Raw genomic sequence first — 14,647 nt, 5'->3', positions numbered from 1 at the left:
CCATTTGCGCCTGGCAGGTCACCTCTCCAGTGTGTGAGTGTCTGAAGCCGTTGGCTGGTGCTGAACCGCTTGGCTTTCTCCACCAGCAAACAGCCCCACAATGTGCCTCCACCGCGCGTAAATGCGCCTTTTTGAAGGGTTGCGCTCTCAGCTGCGCCGACGCAAACGCACCCGGACGCTCGTATGGGAATCTAACGCGCCGCTCCTCGTCTCCAAGCGGGCTTATAACGCTGTGTTGCGCCTCTGTGTTAAAGGACAGTCGAGGAGGAGGAGATCCCACAGCCCTTGTGTAGGTCCGGACGTCTGAGTGAGTGATCTTTAAACTTTTATTCATTATACTGATCACGCAACATCGCCAGTGCGCGTAAAAACCAGCCGACGCTGTTTATGATGGTGTACCGACATTTATTATCCGACTAGGCTGCCTCTTAGCTGGTTGATAGGACTGGGTGGGGGATGGGCTCTGTGTGTGTGTGTGTGTGTGTGTGTGTGTGTGTGTGTGTGTGTGCGCGCGTGCACGCGCGCGCGCGCGTGTGTACACTGAGCGTGTTTGTGAATATGTGCGCGCGAGCCTCCTTGCTGTGTGTAGTTAAATTATGTAAATGAAGTGTATATGTCTGAACTGAGACTGCAACATTAACTGTATATGTATATATATATATATATATATATATATATATATATATATATACATACACACACACACACACACACACACATGCATATATATATATATATATATATATATATACACACACACACACTTAATTTGTATACCTACACACACACACACACACAATACATATATATATATATATATATATATATATATACACACACACACACACACACACACACACACACAGACACACACACACACACACACACACATTTAATTTGTATACCTACACACACACACACACACACACACACACACACACACACACACACACGATATATATAATGTATGTATGTGGTATGTGTGTGTGCGTGTGTTTTATTTTAAATATACACATATATACATAGAAATTAAATATATGCATATGTCTTAAATATATATACACATACATAACACACATACACATAGTTAATGTTGCAATCTCATATGTTGTGTTGCAGTCCATATATATCACTATATATATTGTTGCACATTTTGGCACACTAAACTTTTGATGGGTTTGTTAGTTCGTTGGTCAGAACCAGAGCACCAGGGGCCATGTTATCATGTAAAGCCATTAGCTGTTAAACTGAACTGCCTGCCCGCCTGGTTATGGGATGTAGTCATGTTGTATGAAGAAGCAATTCTGAAGTGGGCCCCTAAGCACTTTCCAAGTTTACAACAACGTTACAAATTACTTTCACACGGGCAGGCCTATCTTTGTGAATTATAGGGAGTTTCTCACAGCACTGTTGAGTAAAAATAATGACATATTCACATAACAGCAGTGTAGCCCCAGTGTGTTTGGGGGAGGGGAACCTAACTTTGAGTTAAAGCTGAGACATTCTCCACTGACTGACAGGACCCGTGCGGTACGATCTTCTCGACCGTCTGCCAGAGCGTACAGTCTGCTCCTCTGTTCATAAAAGCCATTTCTTAAACGCGTTCCGACTGTCACGTGTATTTCAGACACTGTTTCTGAATCCGGTTGCTTCTTTGCACATGGAAATCTAGGCTATATAGTGGGGGAGGAGAGAGATGAGATGAGTGTTATGTCAGTGGCCTAGATGTGTTGTGTTAAGCAGTCTTTGACGCATGTGCTCAAATGTAGTTCACAAACACAAAGGGTCCCACAAGGTTAGCGAGGAGAACCGTGTCTGAGGTCACACACTTCTTTCATAACACACATCCGTCAGCGTTTACCAGTAACCTGAATGTGCACAAAAACGTGGCGTGAGGGAGATAATGGTGATCACAGTGCGCAGTGGCTCACAGATGCAGCGTGTCTTGCATGTCTGTGTTTCTTTGTCTTAAATGTGCTCTGTTCCCTGGGAGAGTGGCACAGTTATGTAACGGGTGCTTGATGCTGGATTGATGTAAGGACTTTGGGGGGGTGTGTGTGTGTGTGGATGGGTTGTAAAGCCGGGGTTCCTCCCTCTTCACACGCCTGACTAACAGAGCTCTGGTGAACTCGAGTTTGGAGGTGTTGAGCAGAATCTCCAAGAACTCGTCCGCTGAGTCCCCAGCGCTTTACTGTAAGTTTGACCCCGTTCCACTAAGGCCTCAAGGTTACGAGCCAGACACGAGATAGCCAGATGGTCATGCACAGATTCAGAATGCCTGTGATGCGCTGTGCTTTCCTGACTGGCTCTGGCTCTTTTTGGATTTCTGCAGAGGTCATCACGTAGTTTTAGATGAGTTGCTGTATCTGGTGTGCTGTGCAACACTAATGCATCACCTTCAGACTGAGTTGGGTCATTACTCATTGTGATTTTGAATGGAGATTATTTTAATGCAATTTTAAATGCAGCTTGGAGACATAATATTAATGTTGAAAGTTAAGTCAGTGGATATTGTTTATAGTTTTATTATTATTATTTTATTAAAGTCTGCTTTATGCGATACTAAATTTTAGATTTTGTTCTCATATGACATTCTGTAAATTTTCCTCTGCGTTTTTGGATTTATTTTGTATTTGAAACAGTTGAGCTTTGTTCTAGTGCATTATTAGTCAAGGGGAGGTTTGTCAGTGTCTTGAAGAGGTAACAGATTTAAAACCTAAAACCAGAGTAAACAAGACTCATTTATTTACCTTCTTTTATCAATGAAGTCGGACTCGTTGTGATCGCACGCCCTTGGCTAACCGACCCGATAAAGTGATGACAGGTTTGATTGGGCAGGATGTTTAACATGGTATGTAGGCCTGTCTTAAGCTTATGTAGGCAGGCTAAGCTTATTGAACTGAACACGGATGAATCTGTGCAGACATAGCATCCCTGTTCAGACTCGCTGACAGTTTCGCACAGCGCACCTGGTACTGACCGCCCTTTAACAAGGAGCCATTGGGTTTGGGTTTTTCCTTTTAACCCTCCGCTGGGTCTGTGTTCTACACAGGGCAGCTAAGCTTGTCCAAAACGGCCTGCGTGACTGTCCTTCCCTTTCTTATACTTCCTGTTGTGATTATTTGCTTCTAAACATTATTGTCACGGCACTCCAGTGAACACTGTCAGAATTCACAAAATAAAAGTCACCGTGTTTACATAGCTTTGTAGATTGTTATCCTATAGGATATTGTTTTCAGGCACTGTTTGTTGCATGTGTTCTTGGCCAACCTACCACACGTGCTGATGTTGACTCGGTTACAATAACTAATCTTACATCTCTTGCATCATCATTTTACATCTCTCTCCCTCTCTGCATCGGGTAAAGTAGCTACAACTCATTTACCTTCCAGTTAAATTTTCTGTGAATTCTATAAATCGTGCCCGTTCTATAATGGTAGTCATGTCCAGTGTCATAACTGATCTCAATCAATAGTCATAGTTATTGCTCCATTTTAAGTGCAGTTGATGTCATTGATGACTAATAATACCGTAATAACCAAATTATCAGTCTGTGCTGTGTTTAGACAGTTGTCTTACATTTTCAGGAAGATATGCTACTGACTATTGGCCTTGGGTTAGTTCTTTTTGAATGGAGCTGTTGTTTTGTTGTTGCAAGCCCCACCCACCCAGTGGGAGGCGTGGAGGCACTGCCCCGCCCACCCTCACCCCAGTGGGAGGCGTGGAGTCACTGCTATATACCTCCACTGAGCCTGGCCTGGAGCGCTCCAGATGTCCAGCTATTGCTTGTTACATTGGTATTTAAATTAATAGCGATCAGAACAGCAAAATATATTTACAACAAAATAAAACCTATTTGGAAAGATGACTTACAAAACATATTTCCTGGAAATGCTGTTATATTTATTACATGTGGATATGAAAATGTGGATATGAAATTGTACCTATAGATGCTTTGTTGCATGTTTTGATGAGTCGGCAGTAATCCACTTGCAGTGTATTTCTGCATCAGCAAGCAGGGAGCAACAGTTGTGGTAACGTTGACGGTCAAATATTTGCTCCAGTGTGCAGACCTAGAGCTACCTGGCTAGTGGCCCCTGTAGCTAGCTCTCAAAACTACGTTTTATCCTAGAAAGAGATCAAGAGTGAGTTATTGACTGAAGACACAAGGACGACATGCAATTGTCTTCACCTTTGCGTCAAACTCACTGGCTCGTTACCACTGTGGCAGACAGAACTAAAGGCCGTTCTACCTCTCAGTCCTGAAATTGACTTTTTACAAGGAGGATGTCACACATTTTAGGACAGTAAATTCAGCACTGGACATTCAGGTTTGAGTGGGCAATAAATAACTTAGTTATATTAAATCTTAACTACAAAAAAGTCATACACAAGAATTGTGGCGATTCAGCTTCCTTTCTCACAATAAATCTGTCAGCAGGTGGTAAATCTAATTTGACACGCTAATGCAGTTTCTCTGTATTGTTTAAGTTGAGCACAGCCATTTAACTGATGAGCTTGGTTGGTAATAATGCTTACTGGCGGCTGAGCGAACAGTGGTAAACCATTAACATGCCCAGTCGTGCAAGTCCTGCAAATCATGTCTTTGACCTCAGTTTATCAGAGGCATATGGAGTACTTCAGAGTTGTCTGAAGTGAGATACTACACCTCCACCTAAAACAAAGATAGTTAAACAGCATACACTGGGATAACAGTTAAAAAGAATAAGAAGCTGAAATGTTATCGTGTGTGTGTGTGTGTGTGCCTGTCTGTCGGCGTGGAGGGGGTTGCAAAATGTAAATTAGTTAAGTACGATTGGAATTTCAGGCCAGCTACACAAATCTCTGCTATGATTACTGCATGTGTGAAGCCCCATACCGCGTAAAGAGCAGAAGTCTCTTTTCTTTCCATTTTAAAAAGAATCGAGGCTTTAGAAAAAAGGAAAGTGGCAGAGACGTCTTTTTTTTCCAATCTGTTTTTATTTGATTTATTTGACATTTTGACTGAAGTGATGGGTTAGGAAGTTCCGTAAGCCTGCCGGATCCTCCAAGGAAATTCATCACACGGGCCGGTTCCTTCAGCGGGATAGTGGCGGTGCTCCCTCCCCCATAACAGCCATCTCGTACTAGTGCTCGCGTTGTTGTGTGTGTGTGTGTGTGTGAGACCTGGAAATCAGGTTCAGAGTGGAGAAACACTGCCGAGAAAAGCCAGCCATTACGTCCCCGAGTTCAGTGAGTGAGCAAAGTCTGTCTCATAAACACACACCTGCAGTCAAATATTTCATATTTAATTCACTTTGGATTCTGTGACTTTTTTGCAGCATGCATCCACATCAACACGTTATTGGACTGACCGTCATTCCCATCACATTATTGTAGGATTGTACTTTGCAACTGCCTGCGAAGGAAGAAGCACAGAGTCAATATTTCAACCAGTCCAGTATCTGGGTCTAGCCCAGTATCTGGGTGTATCCTAGCTCTAGGTAGGTCACACATGCTTCCGGTATGTTATTTCCACTGTATTAATATTTGTAGGATGCTTTGCATAGATTCGACGGAACAAACATTAGCCAGCTAGCAAGACTGGAGTTGTGCAATTACTGAACAATAACTGTTGTGCCAATATACCTACAGGAACTGTTCTTCCTAGAGGTTTGACCTCTGAAGAAATAAACACTTAATGTACATTATGAGAATGTCTTCAAAATTCTTAATGATACATTTTTTGCCCATAATTGCCCAGTGCACACAGCAGCTACTGGCCTAGAATCCCAATCTGAATTAATTGTAGACTATTTTTAGATTTTTATCACACTAGCCTAATTTGCTGCAAACCTAGCTAATGGTTTTTGGTATATAAGTGAATAAGAGGCAAGTGAGGTTCTTTACAAAGTACGCAGAGGGAATTCACATGGCGCAGTCAAGGTTCCTTATCTATATTTGCGTGGCCCTCTTGGGCTTGTGGGTAAAACACAGTACTTTAATGTACTGCAGCAAAGTGGCAAGGAATTATTTGTTTTGTTTTTTGGAGCACAGTATTACCAAACTATGTTTTTTTCAGTACAAACCTTAAAAACGATAGTGGCTTGGAGGATCATGGCTGAATGGTCATTGATGGTCCTACTGGTAGCTAATGTACGTATGTTTCCCGAAAAAAATCCAATTTAAGTTCGCACTCTGAACCCCCAATGCAATAGGAATTCTATGACGCTGAAACCTGTTTATACATGGCTGCATCTGAGCCAGTGATCAGACGTGTCTGTCTGTCAACTGTAATTTCTGGAGACTCTGCAGAACCGTTTTAAGCGTGGGCCAACATTGCCATCTTCCTGAAGTAGTTGCGTCAGGAACTGTGATCTCATTTGGCTTTTTGGCAACATAAAACATCAGGGCTATGTATCAACAGCATGACTAATCATCTTTCTTCAAATGCTTCCTTCTCCTGGGAAGTAGAAATGGACATTGGATCCAGGGGGATTTTGTCAGTCTTTTTGCCTAGAGAGAATTAAACCAAGTCAATTAATTTGCTCCCTCACTGGTGTAGGTTTTGTTGGAATGCATTGTCCTTAACCCCCAGCTCGTCTTACTGAGGAGATCCCCCCCACCCCCCACCCGAAGGTCCACTGCACATCACTTCAGGTTGAGTATTTGAAACAGTTGATGACCCACCATCACATCATCAGCCAGCAGTGCTGAGGGACAAGAACTATTTAATTTGCGACGAGAATGTGAGATTTCAGCCCTGAAGCGTCACCTGATCCAGTATGGTGATAAGTGCAGACACTTGCATCACTCATTTGTTGACATCCTGTGATGCAGCTGTTATCCCCCCGCCCCCCCCGAGAACATTATGTAGGGAGATAACCATTTTATACTTGGCTACCCACCCCCACACCCTTTAATGAGCAGTTTAAGTATACTAACACAGATTTATGCTGTGTTACATGGCAAAAAACAAACTATAGTAAATAAAATGCATTAATTCATTCAAAACCTGTGATGGGAGATGGGGTTTCCAGGACATTTGCATTCAAGTTCCTTTAGTTTAATTTTAGTTTAGTTAAATGTTATTTCAGCTTTAGCCACCTCATCATCACACTGTCAAGACTCACGCCAGAGTTTCTAGTTCTTTTGTCAGGGTTACTAGTTCCAGAAATAATTTGAATGGTTAAAATTTAATTTTGGACAAATTATAAAAATTATGATAAGAATAGATTTGTGTATGTCTTTCAGGATGTCCAAGACATGTTAGAAGCATGTGTGCCGTGTTCCCTGTTTGGGGATGCGTCTGCTTTATTCTCTGTAATCGGTAGTATGTCTGTCGATTAATTCTAGACATAATGATACCGTTTCTTATTCTAACTTAAATACTCAAGTTTCTTGAAACCACCTTGTTTGTAAGGTGAGGACTAGAGATTGTTGTTAATTTAATACAATTATAGCCACTGCTCACCGAAATGAGATGTGTTTAGTCATCTTCATGTGAGCTGGTTTTCTTTAGTCTATGTGATGGTCACAAAGCATTTTGCTCTCAGTTCTTGCCAGTTCTCATGTGACTTAAGGTCTACTGTGTGTTTTTCTGGGATATTTGTTTTTATTTTTACAAAAACACATTCCCACGCATCAGGCTCTCTGTCACTAACCTATCCAGAAAACTCAGCGGTCTTAAATCAGCATTGACATTTCATGGAAGAGTGACATGCATCACTTAAGCTACATCATTCCAGAAAGACAACATAAAATTATTTATAAATAAACCAAACATTTCCCACCTACTCTACTGCACAGCATGTAACCGGCAACTGAAGACGTGCCACGCTGGTTGTAGTAGTGCAGGAAAAGGAAAAAGACTTAACAGGAAGTCAGGTGGAGAGTGTGTATGGTCAGCTGGTGTCAACAGAGTACTGTCGGCTAGTGTTCCACTGGTGTTAACAGAGTATGTTCATTTGTCCAGGAAACTGGTTGGGAAGGTCACCCTATCTTTGATGTATAGTTTTTCCAAAAATATTTTAGAATGGTCGCATGATGGGATTAGTTTTTTCATTTTTCTTTCATGGTTTCTTGATCATATAGGTTGAGCAGGCTGCCTCTGCTGGACTGTCTGTCTTCAGTAGCCCACATGTAAACATTGCATCTGATCTGTTCAGGATGTTAATTCAAAATAAATTCTGAATTAATTAATAAAACACCCACATATGCACAGTAGTGTGTGTGTGTGCGCGCGCGCGTGCGTGCGTGTGTGTGAACGCGTGTGACATGGTAGATTGAATGCCGAATGCTTCGAAGCGTATGAGGAATCGCTACTAGGGTCCTAAGCTGGAAAATGGAACGTTAGTTTGGGTATGAAGAGCTGTAACCAACTTCTTTTTTAGTTGCGAAGAATGTTCTGGAACTAACGAAAGACAGCAGCTCAGCGAAGGCCAAAGGTCGCGAGACCTGCGACCTGATGCCTCAGGGAAGTGCTGCACTGAGCCGACAGGCAAAGCATTGCGTGTCAGAATGCCGGGGCGTTTGTGGTTTTGTTTGTTCTGGTACCTGGTTCGTTTTGTTCCAGTAAAGGCCTGAATGTCACCTGTCCGTAGTTCACCTGTCCAAGTGTGTAGGTTTATGTTTTTAGTGTTGTGAAATTGCATTGAATCATGCCATCATGAGTGGCGCAGTATGTCTGGCCCAGGCAGTCTGAGAGGATTGTGGAGCCGATTTAATGGTTTACGTGTTGACACTGGGAATAGGCGTTTGCACCTCAAAGTCTGCCAGTCAGCTGTCTGCAAATCAGGCATAGTGTTCTTGGTCAAATGAAGCCGGCTGTGTAGCTGTTCTTTAATTCAATGTGCATACCTTTGCTGAATTTTAAATTCACATTGAATAATCCAATGCATTCAACAAGCACAACAAAAAATGTTGAGAAATTTGGTGTGTGCTCACACTTTGTGATGGGAAGGTTGAATGTAAAGTGTGTAAAGGTCCCAGTCACGCTAGACACATCCGTGTAAGGTCTTAATACCATCCTGCAATGCTTTGTTTTTCTCTTAAATAACCCATAGATAGCCTGTAGCCTAGGTTACCACATGCCCATGTCAAAAATTGATGATTTCTTTTATATTGTGTATTTTTATATTTATGTGTTTAAAAATGTAAGCAGATTACTGTAGCAGTGCCTCATTGTCCTATATTCATCTGATAACCTACATGCCATCTACAATTTAAAGACAACCAGCATTTAGCAAATCGTGTTATTGCACAGCAGAGTTTACCCTTTATGTCAGTGCTGGCATTATTGGATTATACTGACCCATATCTTTTAGAAAGTGGACTACACAAATACAGATTTAACAGGATTAAGTAATTTCCTTGTAGTTCTTTTGTGTCTCTCTTAAAGGTCTTTGCTTTCATTTTTAGTTTATTTGATGGTTTTTATGTGCCCTGTTTGTTTTCATGTTCACATGGCTACACGCTCAACAAGACCTCAGAAATATTGCTGGACATTTCATTATGAACTGCAAAAGATATCCAGTTTGCCTCGGGTAGTTTGGCCAGAGACTGGATTATTTGGCCGACGTCGACATCGGAGAACTTTGTTGACACAGTAACTGAAAACTTCAGACCCTTCCCAAGCGTTGATCTGAAAACTCCAGATATTGCAAAACTGAAATGTAATAGTCCTGCTGGCTTGCATTGGAATCTTGAAACCGCACGCAAATCAGTAGGTTTTGCAAGCAGCCAGGACAGCAGGTACAGTAAACCAGAACGTAAACCCGTTCAGTAAGGCCTTATTATCAGAACCACAGTAGTCTGCCGTTAGTCTGCTTAAACTGAAGATCTCTAAACCTAGACTCCCATTATCCCTTTGGTATCCCATCACCCCATGGGAGCAGTCAGGCCAGGAACCACCGTTACGATACTCAGACGCTGACAGTAGAAAAAAAACGTGTGAAAGCTTGTGAAAAGATAGAGCTACTCAAATATTACCAGCGTAGTTACTGAGTCTTTTTTCCCCAGTCACATAGTATCATGTCCTGGGATCTTATGTAGGCCACCCATGTTACCCTATGCCCGCCTGCCTCTGAAGCAGAAACAATGGGACTCTCGGAACAGATTCTGTAAACATTCATCTATTTTGGTCTCTTCTCTTTCCAACTGCTAACGGCAACCCTGAGCCAATACAAATGGCCCGGTTTCTCAGTAAACAAAGTATTAATTACGACGAAGTGTGATTCACGTTGTCCTGTTGAGATTGACTCCAGTCCGAAATACACAACAGGATTTGTTGCTTGAAATCCAGGGCCTGAACGTAGACTTGTTTAGATAACGACTAAATAGCGTAATAGGAGGGACAGTACACACTGGAAGCTGTAGTTACAGAGAGAGTTTGGTAGATATCCGTCATTCCAGATCTTTTAAAACGGCTTTCCTGGTGACTCGGAGCGCGTGCATGGGGTCCGGAGCCTTCAGCGCATTGCACACGGGCAAAACCTGCACCGAGACTCGCCTTCCTACGCGAAACGACTGCAAGGCTCATCACAATCTGTTTATTTATTTATTTTTTTACTGTTTTAAAGAATGCAAGAAGGCGAAAGCGTTCGCCTTTGAAAACTCCAAAGATCAGTTTCACTTTACTTAAACTTTGTCACATGCGCGCGGATCCGCTAACACCTATTTTTGCACAGCGCGAAGTGCGATGAGACAAAAGGTGACACATAAAATTCAGCTCGTGCGCTTCCTGTCTGACGGATCTCTTTTTTTTTAAACCCCCCCTTCCTTCACAGCTGTCCAAGACCGTGGTAGGCAGAAAGATTTCGCAAATGCATATGAATGCACTCTCTTCAGACCCACTCGGAAGCTTCGGTTCCCAAGAGCGAAGCGCGATAACTTGGCTCTGCAAGTCCGTCCCGTGGACCGGCTGGCGCGTCCGCCATCGCTACAGTAGATTCTGTAGCGGGCCTAATCAGCGTGCAGCTACATGAGTGTGTTTCCTTCCCGCGACCTTCGCCGTTCCCTCGCGCTTTCGCCGCCGGCCCGGGACGACCCGGTTAAGCTCGCGCGCCTGTTCAGGGTTTCTGAGCAGAGTTGAATTTTAAAAGGATGAGATCGCGTTTTGTTACCGGAGCAACATATAGGCCAGGGCTTTAAGACTGTTTCGGAAGTATGTCACGTTTCACAACATAAAATAATTTTTGCATGAATCTAAATGCTTGAAGATCTCTTTCCAAGTGCCTGGGTGTTTAATTCTGCACTGTGGAGTATTTGTAAATTACTGTCATACCTGGTTGCTGAGTTATCTACAGTGACCCTGGCCATCTTCTTCACGGCGTGCGACTCATGGCGCTGATGTGACCGTCTGAGTTGGTCGTGTCACCAGACATCATATGTTATACGTTATCATATGTAATGTGACCTTGAGACATTTTCTACTTCTAACAGTGTGTTAGGGATTACGGCTCAGGGTTTGCGTTTGGAAGACGTGGAGAGTGTTGTGACAGTGTAGTGTCCATTCCCACATGGGCAGATATGTTGGTAATAATATGTTGGGGGTTCCCCCCCCCCCATGTCTTGTGTCATTGCTTATATCTGTACTGGGCCGAAATTCAGGTTAAATGCCTGTACTGATATCGGTTCCAGATATCAATTAGGCCTGATCCATCAACATGTCGATAAATGTAAACAGCGTCTGAGTCTGATCTACAACACGGACGTTTCACACAATAAGAATCTCGGATTGACAATGCCAGTCTCTGCCTGGTTTTTCCGCAGGTCTGTATCTGATGGTTTTTTTTTTTTTTTTTTCACACTCATTCACAGCCCGAGAAGCTGTTCCTGAGCAGCGTGTGGCTGAAGGCTGACCTGGTCACATGGTAAGACCAGACAAGCTGCCTCAGACATGGCCAGCATTTTGGTCAGCGTCAGGCGTCCAGACCTGCAGGCCCTGCAATAAGCCTCGAGGAACAGCAATAGTAACCTCCCCATGGCTGGATTATAAAATCTTATAAAATGAATTTTCCATGTGTTTGAATACTGAAATCATATTTCCTGTCTCTCAGTCAGTTCTGTCATCAGATATTGTTCCAACACTGTTGTCATAGAAACCGAGGGAGACGGTGTGGATCGCAGCTGGTCTCGTGGCTAAGCACTGCTAAAGGTGCCTCTTGCAAGCGAGCTCGATGAGAGAGCGACCTGGAGCTTTTCTGAAACACTAAGGCTATATCAAACGCCTAACGAGCATAATTAAGATCACTGCAGCTCACTAGCCCGAGGATCGCTTCTGCGTTTGTCGCTGTGCCACACGACACTGCTCGTTCTGTTTCTCTTCCACAACATCGTGATTTTCTGGGCTTAATTACGCCAAAGCCTCATGAAACCCAATTTTATGGCATTGAGTCGCCTGCGGGTGCAGTTATGCGTTCACACTTGTAAACGCTCCAGCGCCATGTTGGACTGGGAATGCAGGCTGTCTGGAACTCTGTGGGCCTGGCCCGGCCCGGGGGCGGCTTCACCGCTCACAGACGCAACACCAGACCTTGATGGCGGCGTTTTTGACGATTTTGTAGTATTCTTTTTGGGAAATGAAAAGCGACTGTTCTGTGGACACGCCCGCGTGACGCCCCACAGCTCTTCAGGATGCCGGAGCACTCTGGAATGAATTCTCCGATTTCGGACCGCCAAACTCTCCCCATGTGTCGCGTAGCCCCAGGAAGTATCTCCAACTGCGTCCCTAAAACCGCTTTTCTGGAATCTCGCCTTCTTTGCTGACATTCCTGATTAACATATTATATTACAAACAAAGCCCTGGTAACGCTCAAACAAACCGTGTGTGCTAGCGGCCATTGTTCTCTTTACAGTCCTCGGAGGAACCCAGCGTACGATGAACCCCTAAAACAAACGAACCTACACACCAAGACGATGGTACGTCATGCTTTCTTCAGCCACAATCCCTCGCCCGTCGTACCGAACGCTTTTCACGTCTGAAAATGACTCGGAACGACTTCCAGGGCAGCTCGAGCACGTGGCCGAGATGATGGAGCCGATAACCTTTCTGCTAGTGCCGTGTGGCTGCTTGCCAAAGTGCGCACGAGTGGGTCTCTCCTGGCCGCTTTGTGCCTGAAGTAACACCTCTGTGAACAATGGAGTGTGTGTGCGTGTGCGCTTGATTCACCCAGAGGAAGTCTAGCTGTCTACGGCAGGTGCTCTGTCAGTTGTTAACGAACACCTCCCGTACCCCTGTGCTGGTGGGTGATGGGTGGGCTACAGTCAGCGTGGTCTTTCCACAGTCTAGTGCGGGAGAGATTAGGCCCGCAATAGCAAAGCCCCCGCACCCCCGGCCCACCGAAGCACAGTTTCTGCGCTCACACTGGTGTGTAGGTGGAATGACTAACTGCTCTTTGAAAAGACACAGTGACATCTGCTTCCTTTTTTCTCTGGGTTTCATTTTGAGGATTTTTAAAGTTTCAATTTCGGCACGGTGCTCTCAGAAAATGGTTTTTACTTTGGATTTCTCATTCCTATCAGTGGTTGCGTGACTCTTATCTTCCCTGTACGACCAGTGTGCTGATTGACTGTGCAGTAAAATGACTTTTTTGCTGTAATTATATTTACGCGGTGGTGTGTTTAGTCACACTATATGTAGCTGCTGGTTTTACACCCTGTATTTAAAATCCAGTTTAGTTCAGGGCTTTGCCATGAACTGGGTCCAGGGAACCGGGCGATTAAAGTCCCAACTGTGGATTGGCAAAAAAGGAAACGCACTACAGGTGTGTGATCACTGAGTGTGCTCAGTGTGTGAGTGTGAGAAGGTGCTCTCATTGTGAGTGTGTGCTCTGAGTGTGAGCATGGCCATTATCCTGCTGTCGTAAAAGCAGTGTGTAAAAGGAGCCTAATTGTTAAATGGATTTTAACTTGTTTTTTTGGTTAAAACATTGAGCGTGAAAACAGAGATTTAGATAAGGCTAGATGACATGTCCACAGTGCAGCAAGTATTATTAAAATAAACATAGTAAATAGTTTTATGTGTAATCTTTCCTTGTCTTCTTGTGTGTTGTTCTGTATATGAAGTAACAGGTTAATTTGGGGTTCTTTCCAGTCTGTAAATGCCAGTGGCAGTATAATTCAATATAAATCAGTATAAGTCAGTATAAATGAGTATAATTCAGTATAAATCAGTGGATCAATTTTTAAGTCATTCACCATGTTTCCTAATGCGATTACAGGTTTATGTAGACCTCGTTAGATGAACTAATATTCTCCCGTTGAAGATCACACTACCTCCTCTCCATTCAGACAATCTTTAACTGGCTTGAGAGGGTTCGTCTGGTCTCACAGATTTTGAGAGGGTTAATGGGTTTTATTTTTTTTAAATATAATTTTGTTCTCATGGTGTAGTGTGGGACTGAGTTATGTTATGAAGTGTATTTTCTCTGCCAAGCCCACCTGCTCAGGTGCCCTCTGAAACAGAGGACATTTACTCAGGTAGGTCAAGACTTTGGCCAATGGCGATTAAGGTCCGTTTAGTGCGTGCGGAGATTTGGGACACGGGGCGTGTTAAGGCTTCTACACCTCGTTGGGGATCCACAAGGGTTTTGAAAACGTATGACTTTTGCGGAGTAAAAGAAACTTGGTAGTTAATGCTCCCTGAGAATCTGAGGGGCACACTGTC

General features: G+C 43.5%; 1 protein-coding gene across 1 annotated transcript in view; it reads left to right on the top strand.

Annotated features, from left to right (window-relative positions):
* Positions 1-73: 73 nt before the first annotated feature.
* The window catches only part of tbl1xr1a (tbl1x receptor 1a), a 29,590-nt gene continuing 15,016 nt past the window's right edge, over positions 74-14,647 (top strand). The window contains exon 1 of the mRNA XM_026996788.2: positions 74-307. The gene's annotated coding sequence lies outside the window, so the exon portion shown is untranslated. The remainder of the gene's footprint in view (positions 308-14,647) is intronic.

The sequence above is a fragment of the Electrophorus electricus genome, chromosome 26 (genome assembly GCF_013358815.1).
Source record: "Electrophorus electricus isolate fEleEle1 chromosome 26, fEleEle1.pri, whole genome shotgun sequence".
NCBI classification, from domain to species: Eukaryota; Metazoa; Chordata; class Actinopteri; order Gymnotiformes; family Gymnotidae; genus Electrophorus; species Electrophorus electricus.
Note: the sequence above shows the minus strand (reverse complement) of the source record. Positions and strands in the feature narration are given on the sequence as shown.